The 21,350-nt window shown below is 42.5% G+C and overlaps 1 protein-coding gene across 3 annotated transcripts in view; it reads right to left on the bottom strand.

Moving 5' to 3' along the window:
- rassf8b (Ras association domain family member 8b) overlaps positions 1–14,934 on the bottom strand; it is a 30,721-nt gene extending 15,787 nt beyond the window's left edge. Inside the window, exon 1 of one of the 3 annotated variants that reach the window (XM_033614961.2) lies at positions 14,486–14,934. The gene's annotated coding sequence lies outside the window, so the exon portion shown is untranslated. The remainder of the gene's footprint in view (positions 1–14,485) is intronic. The other 2 variants (XM_033614960.2, XM_033614958.2) reach the window with 2 other exon arrangements.
- Positions 14,935–21,350: the final 6,416 nt, after the last annotated feature.

Raw genomic sequence — 21,350 nt, 5'->3', positions numbered from 1 at the left:
TGATTCCCCTATACCTCTGTGGTGAACAAAGAATTTTCACTTTTTTTATTCCTCATTCACTATGAAGGTATATCACTCTAAAAAAGATTCAAGGGTTAGTGGATAACGCTTAAAACAAAGATGTTTTTCAGCATTAAAAAAATTATGTTTGCTTCATTAACGTGTTTTAGTCAGTCAACTTATTTCAGCAAGTTCAGAAGTTCGGGGTCCGGGGTAGCCGGTGAAGAACATGTACCAACTTGCATGTGGATCTTTTTGGCCCGCAGACTGTTTGCATCGCATTAAGCTATAGTTTGGTCTTCACCTTCACCTGGACCGATTGTGGAACACAGACTTTTTATTAAGTGAAGCCAGTAATATGCTAGCTAGCCTAGCCCGTTAGCTGGTGCACTGAAGGCACTCACTGGGGCTTTGCTGCAGCTAACTCCTGGATGAACAGGATGGCCTTGGATGAGGTTTGTAATTCGAAAGACCTCTGGCCCAAACAACAATCTGTTTGAACAATGTCACCAAAGACAAATCCTCAGAGCAATGAGGAGATGGAGGAGATAATAACAAACAAAAACATTTCTTGACACTTTTGAGTAGGACTGAATTAAAATAATAAATACGAATAGCTTTAATAAAATAATTTGACCATTAAATGTCACCATAACTTTTAGATAAATATCAAGTTGGTTCAACTTGATTAAGCTTTTGGAGGTCAAAGCAAATCATGTTGGTTGTACTAAACTAATTAAGTTTGTAAGACTCACAGTCAGAGTTGGGTATAACACGTTACAAAGTAACGCGTTAGAGTACTTTGATTACTTTTTGCAGTAACGAGTAACCTAACGCATTAGTTTGCTGTTTGAGTAATCAAATACTTCAGTACATTTTCAAACAAGCCATCAGTTATTTCCATTACTTTTAGAAAGCTGGTCCTTCAGCTCCGAAACAGCAACGGCTGTCGTTTGGTTCTAATAATGGAGATAACGTTAAACTTATCAGTCTGAAAGAAGCCACAAAGCTTGTGGCTAACTACGTGGTAGAAGAAATGCTGCTGTTGTCTACGGTGGAGTCTAAAACATTCTGCAGGATCCTTCAGTAAAATACCCATGACTCAACAGATGGAGGAGGACTCGCTGACAGACAGGTCAGACTCAGGACTTGCATTATGCCTGGTACACGCTACACGACTTTTCTGCCCGTTCTGTAAGTCACTATGTCACATTACACGATTGTGGAGTCATAAAATCGTGCCATGACTGGGCCGACAGACAGGACACACTACACGATGGTACTCACCAATTATCCCCAGTCGTCTTTCACGATGTGTGTGATGTCATTGGGTTATTCTTGTCCTATTTTTATTACTTTTACTATTATTTGAGTCACTGTGTCTGTTCATGTGCCAGCCGACAGGTTGTTGTAGTCACCTAAAAGCGTCAGCAGATGGCAGGAGCTTCATTTGAAGCACCGTATGCAAACATTTAAGCTACTGTATCCTCCACAACCAAGTTCCTACAAATGTTTCACAATAAAAGCCGTTTTAGAAAATGGAGGGATTCTCTCAGCTGAGGTTATAAGGGGCTTTTAATTTGAAACAAATTCAGGAAGTGTTAAGTTTGAAATAACGGCGCGATGTGTTAACTTTATGTAGACAACGGGAGCGGATAAAAAGTAAATATATAAAGATACAGAGGGATTAATAAATAACGGACCGTCTATAATGTAGTTTGTTTCAAATGAAGCTGGGAGCCTCTGCAGTTGTGGTGAGTAAAAGCCCCGCCGCTATTTGTTAATGTTATTACTTTATGTCTGTCTCCATTATGAAGAAATAACATTGTTTGCTAGCTTGATGTTAATGACAGTAACGTTAACTCAGTGGGTTGACAAAGTGCCTCTGCTGTTTCACACCATCATTTCCCCCTTTTACTCTGTCGTGGTAACATCCCTAGAGGAAATATTAAAAACGCTTGGGTGTTGTTGTCATACAGTTGTCTACGGCAACAGATCATTCTGTGTTTCTACTGGTCAAAGCCCCCTGTGGTCAATTGCCCGATAGGAAATGTAGAACACTCAAAAGTACTTTAAAATTACTTGAGTTACTTTTCTCAGGGAGTAACGTTGGAAGTACTTTAAAAGTACTTGGGTTACTTTTCTTAGGGAGTAACTTTGTAAAGTAACTGGTTACTTTTCAAAAAAAGTAATGCAGTAAAGTACTCTGATTACTTTTAAAGTAACCCTTACTCAACTCTGCTCACAGGATTGACTCAATAATGCCAGTGTTGGAAATACTTCTGAAGATAAATGCAAATTGTTTCCTTTTTAATTGAACCAGATTTGCATATTAAAAGAATACTTTACCCGGTAAAGTATTCTTTTAATATGCAAATCTTCACACATAAATGGCGAAAGATTTAAGCATCATAACTACAATTATCACCTTGCGGTTGTATGCCTCCACAAACCAGTCAAGCTACAGGTACAGTTTATATCCATATCTGTCCAAATTCATATGTAGCCATGACGGCTCACAATGCTTTAAATGCTTCATACACATCTTCAACTTGACAGCACAGAAGATCAGTACAATCACATTACCTTGTCAAGATGATTAGAGTCACCAATTCAGCATCTCACCAAATGTCTCCCCTTCTGTTCCTGAGTTATAACTTTGAATACTTAATGTTTTTGCAGAACACGTGTGAGGTCACAGTGACATTTGACCACCAAAATCTAATCAGCTCATTGTTGAGTCCAAGTGGATGTTTGTGCAACACTTAAAGAAATTCCCTCAAGGACAATTTTGAGATATCACTTTCATGACAATGGGACGGACAAACCAGAAAACCCAGGCACATGTTGTCTCCAGCCACGGCTGTGAGTGCTGCAGAGGCATTGAAATAGTAAAAAAAAAGAGAGAGTCTGGCAGGGCAGGGTGCTGCATAAAGACTGCTTGCAGTGTCTCTTCAGGACTACAAGTCACCTTTTCCACCAAGGTAACAGTTATATTTAATGAAAAGATGATTCAGAGCCTTGGAGACACTTCTTGGCTGCGAGCGCAGCATCAAACACGACCATCAAACCTGGAAAACATGTAGTCAAAACTGATGTCACTAACACGTCTGCGAGTTGCTCTTTGTTGAACGTCCCATGCTCTCACTGGCCCTCTGACACAAACATCAGAACATATGCTGGTAGGTATCAGACGCAGCATACAGTGCCATAGGAGGAGGCAGCTGTGGACAAGCAGATGTTGTTTAGTCAAACTGAGCAGGCCTATAGTTTTTTAGATTTTGATGATTGAAATCTTGTGCCTGTGAGCTGAGCACGGATGTAAAAGCAAAGCAAAAGGAGAAAGAGCGAAAATAAATAAATAAAACTGGTAAAAAAAAAACAAAAAAACACAGAGACACAATATGACTACAAAAGCACCGTTTCCACAGAGCAGTGCCGTACAGTTCAGTTATGTACGTTTTTTTTTTTCGTTTCCAGTGTGAAAAGTTGTGGATGGTACCAATGGAACCGTTCCGTACCGTCCCCATTTTTGGTCCCCCCTCTGTTGGGGTACCTAGCACACAGATCTGGTACTAAAAGGTGGAGCTGTGAACACTACTCTGCTCAGGGCTGAGTTGTGTCTGGTTTTGACGCTCATGTAACCACTGTTCATACTGTGGAGAGTTTTATTAGTGAACTATAAATATAGAATGAAAGGTTTTGCTAGCTCTCGCAGGAGTCTGAGAAAATAATCCATCAACACACCTTATATTTCAGTGTTTCAACTTTGACCATTCCATTCGTCTTTATATGAAACACACTTTAGTAATGAGCAGATTTTCAAGCATTTATATATACTGATTCTGAGCAGGTTATGTGAACTGCATATATTCTAATTCCAAAAAAAAAGTGTTGTGGAGCGTTATTCTTGTGGGCTACAGCAACACTAAACCCCTGAGCTTGCCTGAGAAGGCATCAATGCACAAACCTGCTATTTTTAAATATCCCATGGAGAGAGACTCTCACTGCAGCCTGTTTTATTTTGTTCTGAAAATGCCGGCGTGCAGCCTCGTTTGGGGATGATAAACAAGGTGCAGACTTCCATCTGTGCCACCAGTAATGAGGAAATGCATTGAGTGCTGGACGGAGCAGTGAGTGACAACAACCCTGCCCACATTTAAGAGGACTGTTTGCGGTGGAAACACTAGGGTCTAGGTACCATGTCTGAAGGGCTACTGTTGGTTCCAAAGGTACCATACCAAAAGTCTTTGGTGGAAAGACGGCTGAAGAGATGCAAAGATAAGTGAAGAGACACAACATAACTACAAAAACAGGCAAAACAACCACAAAATGATGTATAGTGACAACAAACAGAGACAAAACAACAACAAAAAAGACAGCAAAACCATCACAAAGTCTGTGTGTCTTGCTCCTACGGAGAAAAGGGGGTGGGGCCTTTGCATGTCTGTGCCCAGGGACCTGCCTTGCTCATAATCCGCCCATGGAGCACACAGGATATAGGAGCTGTGACCTGGGAGAGTAAGGTCAGGGTATGTCAATGTCAACTTAATCGAATTCTCTGCACAGCAACCTCCCCACTGCAGTCTGTTTCCTTGTGGAAACGAGCTTCGATTTTCTTTACCCTGCTAATAACTTCCAACACTTGAATCACTGACAGGCGCCTCAGCCACCCCCCCCCTCCCCCCCGTGGGTTCCTTCACCACAGCCGTTGCTGCTATTGTTCTGAATTTTCATCATGCTATTTCCATACTTTCTCTCCGTCTTTGATCTAAATCACAGTCACTTTGAAGCCCCCGCTGTGAGAGTGTGAATAAATAAATCATACGAGCTACATGAGTACACAAATTAGTATGCTGCAACATGTGTGCTTCTATTTCTGTTCGGCTTCCCTGTAAATGTATACTCCTCATATTTAATGTGAGACTCAGCTACACAGTGAGTAAGCTCAGAACCTGTGGGAAAGGTGCTGTAGCTGCTGGAATTTCCTTTTCTATTAGTCACAGTTTAATAAACACACTGACTCAATGCTTCACATTCCAACTGCACACTGAAACCTTGACTTAGTCATCCATCCATAGAGAATCCAGGACAGTAGAGTTCACCCTCCTACAGCACCATCTAACAGACACTCACTACAGGTGGAGTTATCTTTATATAGCTTCTGTCCAGAATTAAATAGTATAATCAGTACGAGGCTGTGCATATTTTTGAAGCAGACATTTGTGGTTTTGGACAACTCTTGCTGCAGCCGTGTGGTTTCAGACGTGAAGAAGACTGTGTCGTCTGGGCCGTGAACCGTTGAGCTATACTTAGTCGTGACTTCAGTCTGCCTCCCCTGAAGTTTCATTCTCAGGATGCCACAAGAAGGCAGAGCCAGGGAGGGGACGCAGTGTGGCAAGTCAGTGTTTCTTATTTGTAGTGTAAACATGGATGGTAATTCACAAGACGGATCAACACGAAATACCACTGAAAGCCCCTTTAATACTCCCAAAATTAGCATTTCATGACTGAAAAATGTCAAATAAAAGCTTTTAAGGGAGCAGTGTTTAGGATTTAGTGGCATCTAGCAGTGAGGACTGCAGATTGCAACCAGTTGAAACTTCTCCTGTGTGCCAAGCGTAAACTCCCAGTTAGAATTCCTTCAGTGTTCATTGTTCGGGAGTTTTTTATCGGGAGCCAAATTATCTGCAGAGGTTTCTTCCTTTCCAAAACTAATGGTACCTGTGACTTAAACCACTAAAACGGAATACAGCAGTTTCACGTTTTTCTCTGACGCTGTTCGGCATGTCGCAGACAGGCGGTTAGTCTAGCACCTGCTAATGTGTGCTCACCTTTTTTCTCCGATAACCTAAGATTCATTCAGGAGGTTTTTGATGGAAGCCGAATTATCCACAGAGGTGTTTTCCCCTCTAAAAGAAATGGACCCGGTGATTTCAACCAGTAAAAAAAAACACTGAACAAAGCAGTTTCATGTAAGGAATCACTGTTTTTCTAATGCTTTTCAGCTCATTGTGGAGCGGCTGCGAAGTGCAGAGGCTGACACGAGGCTGCCTTATCCAGAGCCAGTGTTTGGTTTGTCCGTTCTGGGCTACCGTAGAAACATGGCGGTGCAACATGGCAGACTCCATGGACGAGGACCTGCTGCCTATGTAGATATAAAACGACTCATTCTAAAGTAATAAAAACAAGATTTTCAGAGGCAGTATTCACAAAGCTTCCCTTCAACAGAGAGTTGCTCCTATTGGCAAAATTAAAAAAACAACAAATTAGAATTGATGTTTTCTCAGAATGGTGGAAAGACAAAGAGGTCGGAGAAATATTCTCCAAACACTGGATCAAAGTGAGAAAATTAAACGCTACAGATTAGAACCTGCAGGGATAATGTTTGTGGTCAATCTTATTTGAGAAGTGATCACAACTCTAACATATTTGGCAACTGGAAAAATGTGACAGTGCAGCAGTGATGACTTGAATCTGTCTCAACCTTTCATCAGTATAGTGATCTCTAACAAAACACTTTCTCGTCTTCATGTTGTGACGCAGTTATTTCATTTCCACTGGGTGTCCACACATTGCGGCTCACAAAAGGGTGTGTCTGTGACAACCAATTACATTTGTTACAAGAATGCATTACACCAAGCAACAGGGTCAACCACACCTCCTCACTAAGGTAAAAGTTTCTGTCCTTTCCTGGCTACGAGTTGCTCTAAGACCTTTCCTAAATCACTCCTGAGCCAAGAGTCCTTGCTATAAATTTTTAGGCTAAATTAGGAGCTCTATGAGAGTATTCTTAGACACTAAAGGAAACATATTTATTATATTATATTCCATTTCCGCTTCTATATCCCTCCAAATCCTACACACCTGACCTTAAAGTCACAACAAGTCTGAGTCTGAGTTTAAATGCAAAATATCCACCAAAGAGTTCATTTCCTGCCTCGCGTCATTCCAGTGCTCCCTCACTCAATCACTTAAAAACACTTTAACAAACTCATTGATTAAGTTTGAACCCTCTGACCCCAGCTTCTCCAGCAGCCCGCAAACAAGAAGCAGAAAAATGTTGTTGTTGATTGCCATAAAATTAGGATTTCTGACATAATGAAATGCAATTAAACCTGCACATGTACATTCCAACAGCACAAGCCCAATGGACAACATTAGTGTCTACTTTAATTGTAGTTTCACTGTGAAAATATAGTTACTATTAAGGGACAACCTTGTAAGAAAAACAGTAAGAATACAAAATTGCCATACTTCCATGTGAACCTCTTTCAGAATGATGTACTTGTGCCATTTCTAACAATGTACTTAATGTCTTAATATCTGATTACTGGAATTTGAAATATACCGCACTAATCGAGACTTTTAGGTTGTATTTACCTGAGGTTGAGTACATTTGTTTGTATTGATGCTGTTTTGAAATTAGCACAGTTTTGTTGGTACAGAAATCATCCATCAACACACTTCTGAGACAAACTATATTTTTCATACTTTACTAACACACCTGCAAATGTAATTTGAGTGACTTGTATCAAGACGTGACGTTTTTAAGCACCAGCTGGAGTGAGCAGTTCGAAAACAGTGATGATTCAATCAGGGGCCAATTTTTAAAGCAACAAGGAGGTCGAGGCAGCAGGGGGGGGGGGGGGTCCCCTGAAACAAGAGGTGCACACACAAAAGAGCATGCTGCACTGTGTGTGTGTGTGTGTGAGCCTGCATGGCTAGCGGCATGACTGGATGCAAACAATCCCTCACCATGGCGACCAAGCTCTGGCTTTGTCCGAGGCCTTACACAGATGACTGGATTGATTGGAGGGCACGGTATGGGAAAGTAGACCAAACAATCGCTAACAATTAAGAAGCAACCCGTGCTTTCCTGTCACTTCCTCTTTGTGTCCTCTGAATGTGGGCTGCGAGAAAACACTGAGGTGTGTGCTGCAGCGGGGTTCCTCAAACTGAGGATTAAAGTGGGGTGTTGCTGGAACGTCTCAGAAGTGGTCTGCTGGTGGAGAGTAGTTTCAACTGGAGTCGTTATATGGTTTGGTCAAAATACATCTCTGGCTACACAAGTCCTTTAAGTGAATAAACACACTCCTTATTTATTACATACAACTCTTACAGAAGTTTTTTTGTACATACTACCAACTGAAACTTCTCCCAGTTAGAAATTTGTCTGTGTTAATTGTTCAGGAGTTTCTATAGGGAGCCAAATTTTCCGTAGAGGTCATTTCTTGGTTAATACACTGAGTGAAGTAGTTTAATGTTACAAATCAGAGGAGCCCTAACCAATCTTACTTCTCTTGCCATACCTAATACGTCCCCCTCCCCCTACACTATAAATTGATGCATAAAAAAATTCATCAAAATGCAGGAAATAAAGTGTTCAATGCTCAAAATTTCAGCCAGAAATAGCCCCAACAGTCACAATCGTCAACTCTGCCAAACTCCATTTAAATGAACAGTATTTTTATCTTCAAGTCAACTTCAACGAAATAAAGCTCACAGAAACCATCTTGGCTCATCTTTCCACAGTTTCAACAATCACCAACTCTGGTTTGGCTGAAAAAAAAAACTTTATTCATCTCGTTAGATATGAAAATATGCTGTCTCTAGACACGCTATAATTAGTGTTTATTTAGATGGAGTCTGGTGGATTTGGTGATGACAATTTCGGGGCTGTTTCTGGCTAAACAAAAAAGGCTAATGGCGTTGTGTAACATTTGCTCTGCTCTAGTCGTGTCTCAAAACATGCATGGAATCCACTTAAACATGCTAGTCTACTACAACACGGTGTTAATGGCTGTAGGATACTGATATTATGGTAGGTTAGGAGAATATCTTTAATAAAAGACCACTGACCAAACTCCCAAACAATGACTAGACACCATCTGTATCTATGCAAGCAGCTCTGTGAGGCCATATCATGGATGTATTAAGACAGTGGTTTCCAACTGGTAGGTCACAGTCCAAAAGTGGGTGGTGGGTCCATTGTGAATGGACCGTATGTGACTCGCAAACATGCCAAGTTTGTTAAACTTTATTTTGAAAGTACAGTGAATGTTATTTTGAAGTGCCATTTCTTGCTGTAGAGTGAGTAAATAGTGGACAGCTACTTGACAGCAAACTAGCTCGATGACATGGCCAAATGCAAGTGTGATGCTGAATATGCTAAACTGTGTGGACCTTGAACTAATGAGGAAGGAGAAATCTGGACCCTGTGGCTGGACCAGTTGGGAACCAATGTATTAAGAGACCTGGATACAACGTTGGAGGTGGGATCATGTTCATTCTTATGAAAGTTGCTCAGTGGCGCATAAAGCCAAAAAACAAAAAAAAACAAATGATAGGCGCTGCATCCGCATCATTGGGCCCACAGAGCAAGCACACTAGAGATTTACTTCAGTCAAGGTGATGACTTCTGGTTTAGCACTCTGCTAACTTGAATGGGAATAAAATGATGTAATGTTGTGGCTCTTTAAGATTATCCAAATGTTACTGAACCAAATTGATAGTAGAATAAGTCATTGTGCAGGGATTGTCAACACTCAAAAAAAAAAAAAAAAGTATCAACTGATTTACAGGCGTTGCTTTCCTAATGTAAGTCCGTCAGAAAATGTCTCTTGGAGGCCAGTGACATCGATGGACAGAACCAGAAGTTGTAATTCTGCTGTTTGGCCACTATGAAAATTGGCTTCAAAGCCCAGTGCACACCATTGCAGGCCCCATAGTGTTTTGAGCTAAATGCTAACGTCATAATGCTAACATGATCACAATGACAGTGCGAACATGTTGATGTTTCGCAGGTACGCTATAATGTTTACCGTGTTCATCATCTTAGTTTGGTGTGTTAGCATGCTAACAGTTGCTAATTAGCACTAAACACAAAGTACAGTAAACCAAAGGAGGCTATTGGACATGTCATAATTTTATACTTAAGACGATGCAAGATGAAAAGTAATCTACAGAGGAACGTTAATGGTTGTACAAAATTCCATGGAGAACCATCCAGCAGTTCAGATATTTCAGTCTGGACCAAAGTGGTGGATGAGCCACACTGAAATACCTGCTGAATTGAGCATTTCTTGTGGCATGGCTCCATGGATGGTAAATATAAAAAGCTAATTAAATTAGGATTTGACCCACGTCCTCAGACACTTCTTGATGGAGTGTGGTGAGGGCTCAGTGGCCCTCGCAGTAATATGCTCATGACTTTGTGATGTTGAGTTGGCGCACAGCCTGATACATTATACAGCAGTATCTCATCTTTCCCGTTTCTCTTCACCCTTCACACAGTATAGCAACTATTGCTAGTCCATCCTGAAATCTGATAAAGCTATAAAACTGATTCAAATGTAAGATTGGACCAAAACTGACAGCTTTACAGCCTCTGCTTTTTCTTTTTTAATTTCCGACCTCTGCTTCAATCTCCCCATGAATGCTCTGCGAGATGCAGCTGTGTGCTGCTCAATGGAGACGCCTTTAAGAGATTACTTCCACATCGACTTTGTCAGCTGAGGAGAGTGAGGTGGCTGCAGGTTAAACAAAAGCTGGAACGGGCTGAGTGAAAAGATTCAGGGAGTAATCACACAGAACAGCTTTCCATTCAGGAACTGTCAGCCATTTATTCTGCGAGATGAAATGTAAGATTTCCCTGTAAACAAACAAGCGGTGGAGTTTTACATGGATGCAAAACACGCCATGACTGAAAACATCTTTACTGGAGGAGGGCAGGAGATTATAACTATTTCCACAACCATATGTGGAAGTTTTGTTTATCTCAGCATTATATTAATTATATTTCCACAAGTGCTGGTAACGACCACCATATTGAAGTGACCAAACTGCCACCTTGCCGTCTCAAAAGTTAAAACTAATCAGCTTGGTGGAAACAATAAGCCTTTAACCCTGTAAGACTCGGAGCTTAGCTGACATGATGGTGGTGGGCGGGGGGAGTCTGGGCTGGATTTACACCGTAAAGCCTGTTAAATTAGGGTTTCTGCTTTAGAAGCACGTGTTTGCTGCTGAGGCAATATCAGCTAGACCTACATGGAATGACATGTTTATGTTTAGATAACTATGTTTTATGAAATCAATAATTTGGATTATGAAAATGACTGATGGGTGAAGGAGACATAAGTAAAGGCTGTAAATGAAGCTTTGATGTTCAGCTTTCGGCTAAAAGGACACAAATGTACAGGATGCTTTGATAAGAAGCTTTTGCACAGAGTTTATTTATTTATCCTAAAAAAAATAAATAGTTAAATAGTTTTGGTCCATTTAAAATGAAAATACAGTATCATAATCTTACCTTATGTAACATGTTAGTTTGGTCTCACTCCCTCCTGACTTTAGCTCTTTGTTTACTTGCCTCACTTCTGTTTCTCTAACAGAAGCTAACTGACCTGGGATTCCCACCCCGCACCTGTGATTGGATAAACAGCTTCCTGACGGACCGGCCACAGACAGTGAGGCTTGGGACCCTAACGTCCACCACTCGGACACTGAGCACAGGTTCGCCTCAGGGATGTGTGTTAAGCCCTTTCCTGTATGCCCTATACACATACGACTGTGCCCCCCTACACCACTCTAACATCATCGTCAAATTCGCGGATGACACAACAGTGTCAGCATACAGGGAGGAGGTCCAGAGGCCTGCAGCCTGTTGCTCAGCGAATAACCTCCTGCTGAATGCCAGCAAAACCAAGGAGATGGTGATGGACAGGAGGAGGAAGAGAGCTGACCCAGCCCCACTATAGATAGAGGGCGTCTGTGTGGAGAGAGTCTCCTCTTTTAAGTTTCTTGGGTTGCATGTTGCTGATAACCTAACGTGGTCCACCAACACGTCAGTGGTAGTCGGAAAGGCCCAGCAGAGGCTACACTTCCGAAGACTGCTAAGGAAATGTGACCTGGATGTGCACCTGCTGCGCTCCTTCTACCATTCCACCATAGAAAGTGTGCTGACATACTGCCTCACTATATGGTACACAGGTTGCACGGCCAAGAACACGAAAGCCCTGCAAGGGATCATTAAATCAGCGCAGCGAATTATTGGCTACCCTCTGACCTCGTTGGAAGACATAGCAAATTCAAGAGTGCTAAACAGGGCCAAGAAGATCCTGTCTGACCCATCCCACCCAGGCCATGGCCTCTTCAATCTCCTGCCCTCTGGGAAGTGATACAGGGTATTGGAGAGCAGGACAAACCGGCTTAGAAGCACCTTCTATCCATGGGCAATCAGACTTTTGAACACTTAACAGATGCTCACCGACAGCCCAACATTGACCAATGGTGTTTCAAGACCTTACGAGTCTGATCCAAAACCCAATGGATGATGTGGTGGCTGGTGGCTGCGTCCATTATTTGCTACAGTCTACGCTGCACATGCACCATGCAGAAACAGGATGCTGGAGTCATTCCCACTTGCAAATTGAGTTAACTTGTTTCAGTTCGAGAGTCGGTCAATAAGAATGATTAATTCGTTTGACAGAGTTGACAGAAGTGTCAACTCGTTACACTCTGTGTCAACTCGTTACACTCTGTTTCCATCGTCAGTCTGACATTACGTCCAATCTAACCAATTTCTTTGGGGAGAGGGGTTCGATTTCCTCTGGCCAATCACTAGAGAACAACTTATCCACTATGGTCTTTTTAACTCCATCCTAAAGCTTAGCCATGCCAATATATCTGTTTTGGGGGTCTTTTAAGAATGGAACAGAGTGAAGCAATAGCAAATTACGATGTTGGGTGATATTGAGAAAACATGTCACACAGCAAAATAGCAGCGCCTATCTCATCTATAGCGCTTGCCATTGTTGTACTACTCCTTGGTTCTGACACACCACCTGACAACAGCATAGCAACTGTGTTAGTCCCGCCCACTCACTGCGCTGATTGGCTAATTGAGTTCCACTGCGGTGGTCATTGGTTGTTTTTGATTTTAACCGAGAAACTGCTGTTTCATGTCTCAGTGCCAGACGATTGGAACCCTACATCACTACTGTTAGGGTGCTTTCAGACCTAAAGTGTGTTTGCTTTGGTCTGAATCAGGGACTAATTTGGTTACAAAGTTGCATAATTGCCTAGAGTTGGTTCGTGTTCTCACGGCAGCATTTACAAGCGACCAGATCAAATGCCTTGTGTGAGAAAGCTGCTCTTGATTGGTCAGAATTTTCATGTGGGAAAAATCCAGGAAGTAAACAAAATGTTGAAGAAGAGTACACTTGCAAGATAAATGTGACACTTTCTAATGTCACAATGGAGGGACAACTACGCAGGTTGATTTTAGCGCTGCTCATCGTGGACTATATTGCTGTCATTGTTCATTTTAGTCAAACCATACAGTTTGAAAACGAGGCGCGGCTCCAACTAGAAAACAATGTTTTGATGCAATGGATGTGCTGAATGTGCATAACATGCTCATGTTTAGCCCAAACAAGATCGAGGTCAGAACCACAAGTGAACCGCACCTGAGTTAATTTGTAACCGGACTGAGACCACCTCTTCAAGAAGGTCTCAGTCCAGTTGTTTTGGTGCGCACCCGAGTGCAATTGCTGTGTTCACACCTGCCCGAACAAACCACACCTAGGGGGCAAAGAAATTTTAGTTCGACTGAACCGAACCAAACAGGGCAGGAGTGAAAGCACCCTTAGTTAGCAGTTCTCAGACAGTACTGGGCACAGTCAGGACTTAAAAGTTAACCGTCATCGATAAAAAGGATGGCATGTTAATATATGCTTCTTTAATAAGGAAATAAAAGGAAAACTGTAACAGTTTGCTGAAGTCAAATTATGTTCTTCAAATGTGGGTCAGTAACAAAAGCTAAAACACACTTTATGTAATTGTCCTGTGCACAAGTGAGGAAACTGTTGTGTGTTCCTACTACAAACACAATGTGTGTGAATGAGTTTTGTCCTTGCCTCCATCACACGTGTGTGCCTCAAGGACTTTCTCCTCTCTCACTGTAGCCATATGACTCAGTTGAAGGAACTCTGATTAAAGCCACTGCTGAGTGAGCGCTTATTGCCCAACTCTATTAAGATCATTCATCATTGCAGGGCTCAGCAGATCCACTCACACACTGACCACTCACTCATTTCCTGCTGGCTCATGGATCAGGTATGTTGCCACAAGTATCACTCCATTTAAGGATGCATTCTTGTGTGCAATAAAAGTAAGTTATAAAACTGAGTGCCACATTAGTGTTGCATTTGAAAAAAAGGAGGATAAGGAGGAAATAAATCTGACCCTCTTGCACAATAAAGTTATGCAACTCCAGCTGACCAGTGTGTGTAAGCTCTGCTGTGTGTTTCCCTTTCTTTCATTAATAACAAAAAGTATATTCACTATTACTTGATATTCTCAGGGTGATTTAAAAGCTTTCAATGCTGTTGTGTTGGCAGCAGATTTTAAATGCTGGCTTGACTGACGCATGCACAGCAGAGACAGAGCCAGCATGGAGCCCTGTGTAAAAGCAACAACATACCTGTTTTCAGCAGCAGATCACTGTATGTCAGAGCATGTGAAACTCCCCCGTTGTGCTGTAGCCTCGGTGTGTGTCTCTCTCTGGGGTAAAATCCGCTACTTTCCGCTGCATGTTATGCGGGTTACATGCGGGAGATCCTGTTTATTCCGCGCCTGGCTGCAGCAGAGTTAACGCCGTGCGCACATCCCCGCCTCTGTCACAACCCGTGTGGATGTCAACACGCGTCCGACCGGTTACTGGACATCTGATATTGGGCTCCCTGCATGTGCTGCTGCGCCTGTTAGCCTGCTGCTGTGCCCGCCACCACCACTGAGGGGAGACCACTGAGGTTGTTGTTAATTGCGTCGGAACTGAACCGGGACACCGCAAGGCATGATGGACCGGTTAAAGCTGCAACGCACTGGCGACGCAAATGGACCCTGAGATCCACTCAGCTGTGATGCAGTCACGATGGAGCTGGAGGGGTCTGATCCGAGACGCACAGGGTGGACATGTATTAGGACTGTTATATATTAGTGTGGAGATGAAGGCAGAGTGTTCAGGGTCACATTGTGTCCATAGAGACAAGTAAATTATGAAGAGTTTCACATCTGTAGTTCTCTAGATCTATGTTTAGTTTATTTTGTACAGTTGTTTATGTCACCATGTTATGGAAGCATAATGCATTCACTTTTATATATATATATATATATATATATATAAATGTTGCCCTGTTTTTTCTTTTTTTTGGACTCAATCAGATTTTTATCTCAGAATTCTGAGAAAACATAAAAATTTTTATTTCGCTCTAGAAATTAGAACATCATGCAAACAAACAAAATATGAAAGAGTTTTCACATCTGTTGTTTATGTCACCATGCTATGGAAGCATAATGCATTCATTTTAGGGGAAATAAATAGATAAAATTAAATTAAATTAAATGTAAAAAAAACAAATATTTTTTGCCCTGTTTTTTTTTTTTTGACTCATCATTATTTTTTATTTATTTTATTTTATTGTATTATTTTATCTCAGAATTCTGAGAAAACATAAGCATTTATTTCAGTCTGCGTGGGAGCCTTTCTGTGGGGAGTTTGCATGCTCTCCCCGTGTCAGCGTGGGTTCTCTCCAGGTACTCCGGCTTCCTCCCACAGTCCAAAGACATGCAGGTTAAATGATAACTCTAAATTGTCCGTAGGTGTGAATGTGAGTGTGAATGGTTGTCTCTCTCTATGTGTCAGCCCTGTCATAGTCTGGCGACCTGTCCAGGGTGTACCCTGCCTCTCATCCAATGTCAGCTGGGATAGGCTCCAGCTCCCCGTGACCCTCACTAGGATGAAGCGGTTAGAAGATGAATGAATGAATATAACTTAGACACTTCTGCTGTCCGGAGAAGGTTTGGGCTGCAGCTACAGCCTGTAACACCTACCCTTTTAACAGCATATCATATTTAGCAATCAACAACAACAAAAACAACAACAAAAAAAGGAAAAAAAAACAACATTTTTTTTTCTGAATTAACAAGATTATTTCATTACTCAGAATTGTGAAGGTTACAGATCACTAGTTACCAGGGGTGTAAATATAGACAGTGCGGGCAGTGCGGTTGCACTGGGGCCCGTGGGGTGGAGGGGCCCGTTGCCACCTTGAATATATACCTATGACTGAAGAGGAATGATAAAAAAAAAAAAGAGAATGTTTTCCTAATAAAGGGTAAACTCTACCTAATTTGAAAAAAGTTTGAAAACCACGACTGGCTGATTAGCTATGTGTGTGTGTTTTTTTTTTTAAATTTTTTTTAAATTTTATATACTTTATTAATCCCCCTGAGGGGTAATTTTTTTCACTCCGTTGTCATTAACACACAGGTCTGAAAGACACACACATGCACAAACAGGACCTATACATGCACAAAGTGGAGAGATCTCAGAGTGAGGGGACTGCCTTGGTCAGGTGCCCCGAGCAGTTGGGGGGTTCAGTGTCTTGCTCAAGGGTACCCCAGCAGTGCCCAGGAGGTGAACTGGCACCTCTCCAGCCACCAGTCCATGCTCCGTATTTGATCCGGATGGGGACTTGAGCCGGCGACCCTCCGGTTCCCAACCCAGGTCCCTATGGACTGAGCTACTGCCGCCCCCAGTTAGTGAGCAGGTGAATAGGTGTACCTAATAAAGTGGCCGGTGAGTGTATTTCCTTCTCAAAGAAATGTGTGATTCAAGTAAAATATTTAAATTCCCATTCCTGACATATGTCTTACGTCATGTTGCTTCTATAGCAACAGGCATTAAGCTTCAGCACAGACTCGACATCAACATGCTTTAAACTCTGTGATCATTTTAATTGCCTTATCAGAGCAGCTGCATGTTTTACTGAGATGTGTTTTACTTTCCTAGGTATGAGACTGTGTGTCCTTATTTGAATTCCAGCCAGCACTCGTGTCTTCATGTCTCACAGCATTAATCATGACAGCCGCCTGTTGTGCTGATCAGGCAGAATCAGATGACCTTCAGCTTTTCAGCATACTGTAAATTTCACTGCAGACATGATGCACAACTGTCCACACTGAACAAGAAGCATTTCCTTTCAACAACATTTGTACACAATAGCTGCAGCATCCGGTTCTTAATCTGTTCCTTCGACGCTCAATTAATCCGTCCCTCGCCAACCCATTTCGTCTGCAAACGTCTTTACATGAGTCATAAATTTGATAAAACCCACGATGGTTCTGCTTCACGCCAGCTTTAATTTTAATAGCAGTCATTTGCTCTGGTGTAGTAGGTCTATATATCAGTTCAGAACTAAACTCTGCGATTAATCCTCAGCATATGGTTCAGCTGTTGTGACAATCCCGCCATGTGTGATTGATGTTGTCTTGCAGGCAGCGGTGACAACATTTGACAGATGCTTCCAGGATTTAAAGCCTCATCTTTAAACTTAATGTGCACTATAGTCAGGCTTCTGCTTGGTTGTTGCTCATCGTGGTGGACGCCACCCCTTGGTGTCCTGATGTTTGAGAAAAAAATGCAGCAAATGTACCTTTTTGGATGCTCCTGTGGAAGATTAAACATGAGGAATTGCCCTCTACGGTGCCCTGAAAATTGGCAAAAACAGCTGCCCTTCATGCTTAAAACTTTTCTGCATGCTGGTGCCCTTTAAAAGTTTTTTGTCCCTGCCCCTCACACAACCTGTGTCCACCGCTAGTGATTCATCACAGAAAGTTGAAGCATGGGGATTTGCACTGTTGTTATGTAAATACAGCATTTGATTTCAAAATCTGGCTCGAGAGGTTCAAGTCCAGAACGCCCTGTCTCAGCCTCAAAGCCAACTCATTAAGGTCCCTTCACAGGTGCTGTCTCTCTGCCTGATTAGACCTTCCTAAGATTCCTCACACAACTCCACCAAGCGTCAAACCTGAGCAGCAGAGGCCTAATCAACCACAGCAAGTGAAAACACCTGTGTGTGTAGCTGTGCCAGCTCCTCCAAAGTTCAAACTTAGAGGCCGCTTACACGTTGCCGGCTATTTTCATAAACGGACATTTCACCGTCTCCGTTTTCAAAAAGATCTTCGTTTACGCTTACCCGTGTATATATACACAAAATGCATGCCAAACCTGTAGGTGGCAGTGTAACGAGAAGCTCAAGCCTTCCATGTATCCACTGTCACCATAGCAACATAGGTTGCACTTTTGACACAGGCGCAAGTTCCGGCGCATACTGTGACGTCGACTGCCTATAACTCTGTTTATTTCCGTTTATCTCAGTTTACATGCAAACGCGCAACCAGAGTTTTCCAAAATCTCCACTCTGGCCGGAGTTTTTAGAAAGACTCGTTTTCAGAGGAGAAATCTCCGTTTGCGTGTAAACGAAGGGCACAAACGAAGGAAGATGTCTCCGTTTATCAAAATCACCGTGTACGTGTAAACGGCCTCTCAGTGTGGTTGCAATGTTAGGTGCTTCAAGTGGACATATATGCAGGACTGAATTAAAACAGATGACACAAACTAGTTTTACAGAAAGATTAGGTTTATAAAACTCAGTAACTGCCGAGTGTAACTGTTGAAAACAGCAGGTTGTGGTTTAACAATGAGATTCTGAGGCCTCGTCCACACATACTGTGTTTTAGGTCACTGAAAACAAGCCTTTTGTAAAACTCAAGCCGAGGTTGTTGCTGCAGGAAGCCTTCCAATACTGGCTATTCAAACATTTCTTAAAGAAGGAAATATATAAACCTCCAGCTAAGACCTCTTTCATGTGCCATGCATGATGAATTCCCAGTTAGGATCCCTTTTTGGGGGTGCCCAGTAGCTCACCTGGTAGAGTGGGCGCCCCACATACCAAGGCCATGTCCTTGCTGCAGTGGCTGTATAGGCTCAACTTTGACCTGTGGCCCTTTGCTGCATGTCGTTCCCTCTCTCTTCTTCCCTCACATTCATCCTGTCCTATCAAATAAAGGCATAAAAATAGAAATATACATTTCATGTTCGTTGTTCAGGAGGTTTTTAGAGGGAGCTATCCGCAGAGGTCTTTTCCTCTCCAAAACAAATGGACCAGGAGTCTCATTTATGAGCCCAGTCTCACTCTGAAGTCGCCAAAATCAGTTGCTTGGGTGGTGACTTGCAGTGGCAGAAACCAATGAAAAAAGGCATCCTTTAACATCAGCATGATACGCAGCCAGTTGCTGATTTAGTTTAACGGCGCCTGGCGGCATCAGGGGAAAACGCGTTAGGACAAGTTAAGGCGGCGAAAGTGTGACTGGGGCAGGTGGGACTGGTGGTGAATGAGTCCAACAAACACAGACTTTCACCCCAGAGAACGGTGTTTGTGTCCCGTAAGATTCTAAAGCCAAACCCTGTTCGTTTTTCGTCAACTTAGCCACGTGTTTTTGTTGCCTAAACCCAACAATGTGCGTTAGCTGTTGAAGGAAAAAAAAATGCATTGTTGTACTGATGTAGTGCATTTATTTTGAAAGAAACTGTATGTAAACATTACATTTCCTGTTGAAATGGAAGTGTATGTTGAAAGACGAGAACTTGACACGGTGTCCCAGAACATCAACACCCAACATACCCAGGGTACCTTTCACGTCGTACGTGGACTTAGAAAGTTCATGACCAAAACATCAGTATGTGATGAGGTCGGAGTGACAGTGTGTTGAATTTATAAAACAGTGCATAGCATACTAAAAATGTAGGTATGGACAAAAGCCAAAAACGGCAAAATATTAAACAATTTCTACAATCAGGCTTCCACCTCACCATCTGTGTCACCAATTTCCCGTCCAAATGTCCGTAAGCATGGGTCAAAGTTTCTCCCATCAAAGCTGCTTTTATGGATCACAACCTTTGTGTGGGAAGTGGCATATGCCTCTTTCAGGTCTCATTTTGTGTAGTAAAGCAGTTTCACGTTACAAATGAATGTTTTTCTGATGCTCTTGTCACAGAGAGGCTGCTAACCACGGGTCCATGTCATTGGTCCGACAGCCCATTGGTCCGACATCCCATTAGTCCGACGGTCCGCGGTGCTGAACGGCTCCCGGCGGGCGTATTTCTGCCTTAATGGTGCGCCGCGGCCAGCACTGGGTCAGCTGGGAAAGGCTTGAGGCGAAGCAGGCTCACGGCTTATGTGTTTGTCACTTTCTTTTTCATTTTAACCCACACCATGATCTTTTCCTGACCCTAACCAAGTGGTTTTTGTGCCTAAACCTAACCAGACCTTAACCACAGGGCATCATGATGATTTCGGAACAACAGGACTTTGGAACATTGGGTTTAATATGGTCGGAACAATGGGATATCGGACCAGTGGGCAGTTCCCCTAACCACAGGGGCCAACGTGAAAATGCAAATGCCTCTTTCTAGAGCCAGTGTTTGGTTTGTCCTTTCTGGCCTCCTGTAGAAACATGGTGCTGCAACATGGCGATCTCGTTGGACAAGGATCTGCTCCCAGTATAGATATTAACATCAAGAACATGAAAACATACTTATGTTCAATTTTTGCCAATATATCCCCCTAAATCCTACACACTGGACCTTTAATGGTGCAACTGGGTTTAGTAAAACACTAGCTAGGCTTTATAAATAACTTTAGCGGGTCTAGGAATAGCTGGTGTAACCCAATCCTGGACCTTCATGGATATTAGGTTACAGTGAATATAGACATTCAAACACATAAACCAGGTCATGTCAACAAGTTGAATTTTTTGAGAGGGTTAAGGGTAAATTAAACTCTGTGCTCCTTGTCTCTCTTAATCACAAACAGAACCATCAGAGTGTCCATGTGACTGCGTGCTGTTTGCCATCAGGTCAAGAAGTCTGCGTTTGACCCATCTTGTTGTCAGAACCTGCTAGAATCACTCCTTTGATCCTTTTCTCAAACTCCTCAAAACACCTAACTAACCAGCTCGTTCCGCACCCGTCACAACACAACCTCCTTGACCCCAATCAGTCACGAGTCAGGCAAGCTCTCTTAACTCTCAGGATTTCAAAAAGGACTCAACACTTCTCATGCTGCCTGCCTTTTCATGTCCCTCATCCTTCTTGACCCGTCTCTACTGTGTCTGGCACAGTCAGCCACCAGTTACTCCCTGGCACCACTGCAGACCGTGAGATCTGAGAGTTTAACTGCATATGCCGTCTTTCTACCTGGTTGACTGCTTCTATTGGATTTCACTGCTGGGATCCCTCTCAAGTACGTGCAGTCCTTGGCTCCCTCCTGTACATGCTTTCCAAGTAGTGAAGTGATGTTCTCTCCTCTGTTCTATGTCTCAGGCTGACAGATCTTACTTCTAGACTATTTGACATTTGCTTCACCCTGAAGACACATGAGACATCTGAGACTGAGGGGGAGATGTACCTGAAACATCAAATGAAATTACAATCTACCCAAAGA

Source organism: Epinephelus lanceolatus, chromosome 23, assembly GCF_041903045.1.
Source record: "Epinephelus lanceolatus isolate andai-2023 chromosome 23, ASM4190304v1, whole genome shotgun sequence".
NCBI lineage: Eukaryota > Metazoa > Chordata > Actinopteri > Perciformes > Serranidae > Epinephelus > Epinephelus lanceolatus.
The sequence above is the reverse complement of the archived record's forward strand: the minus strand, read 5'-3'. Positions and strand labels throughout refer to the sequence as shown.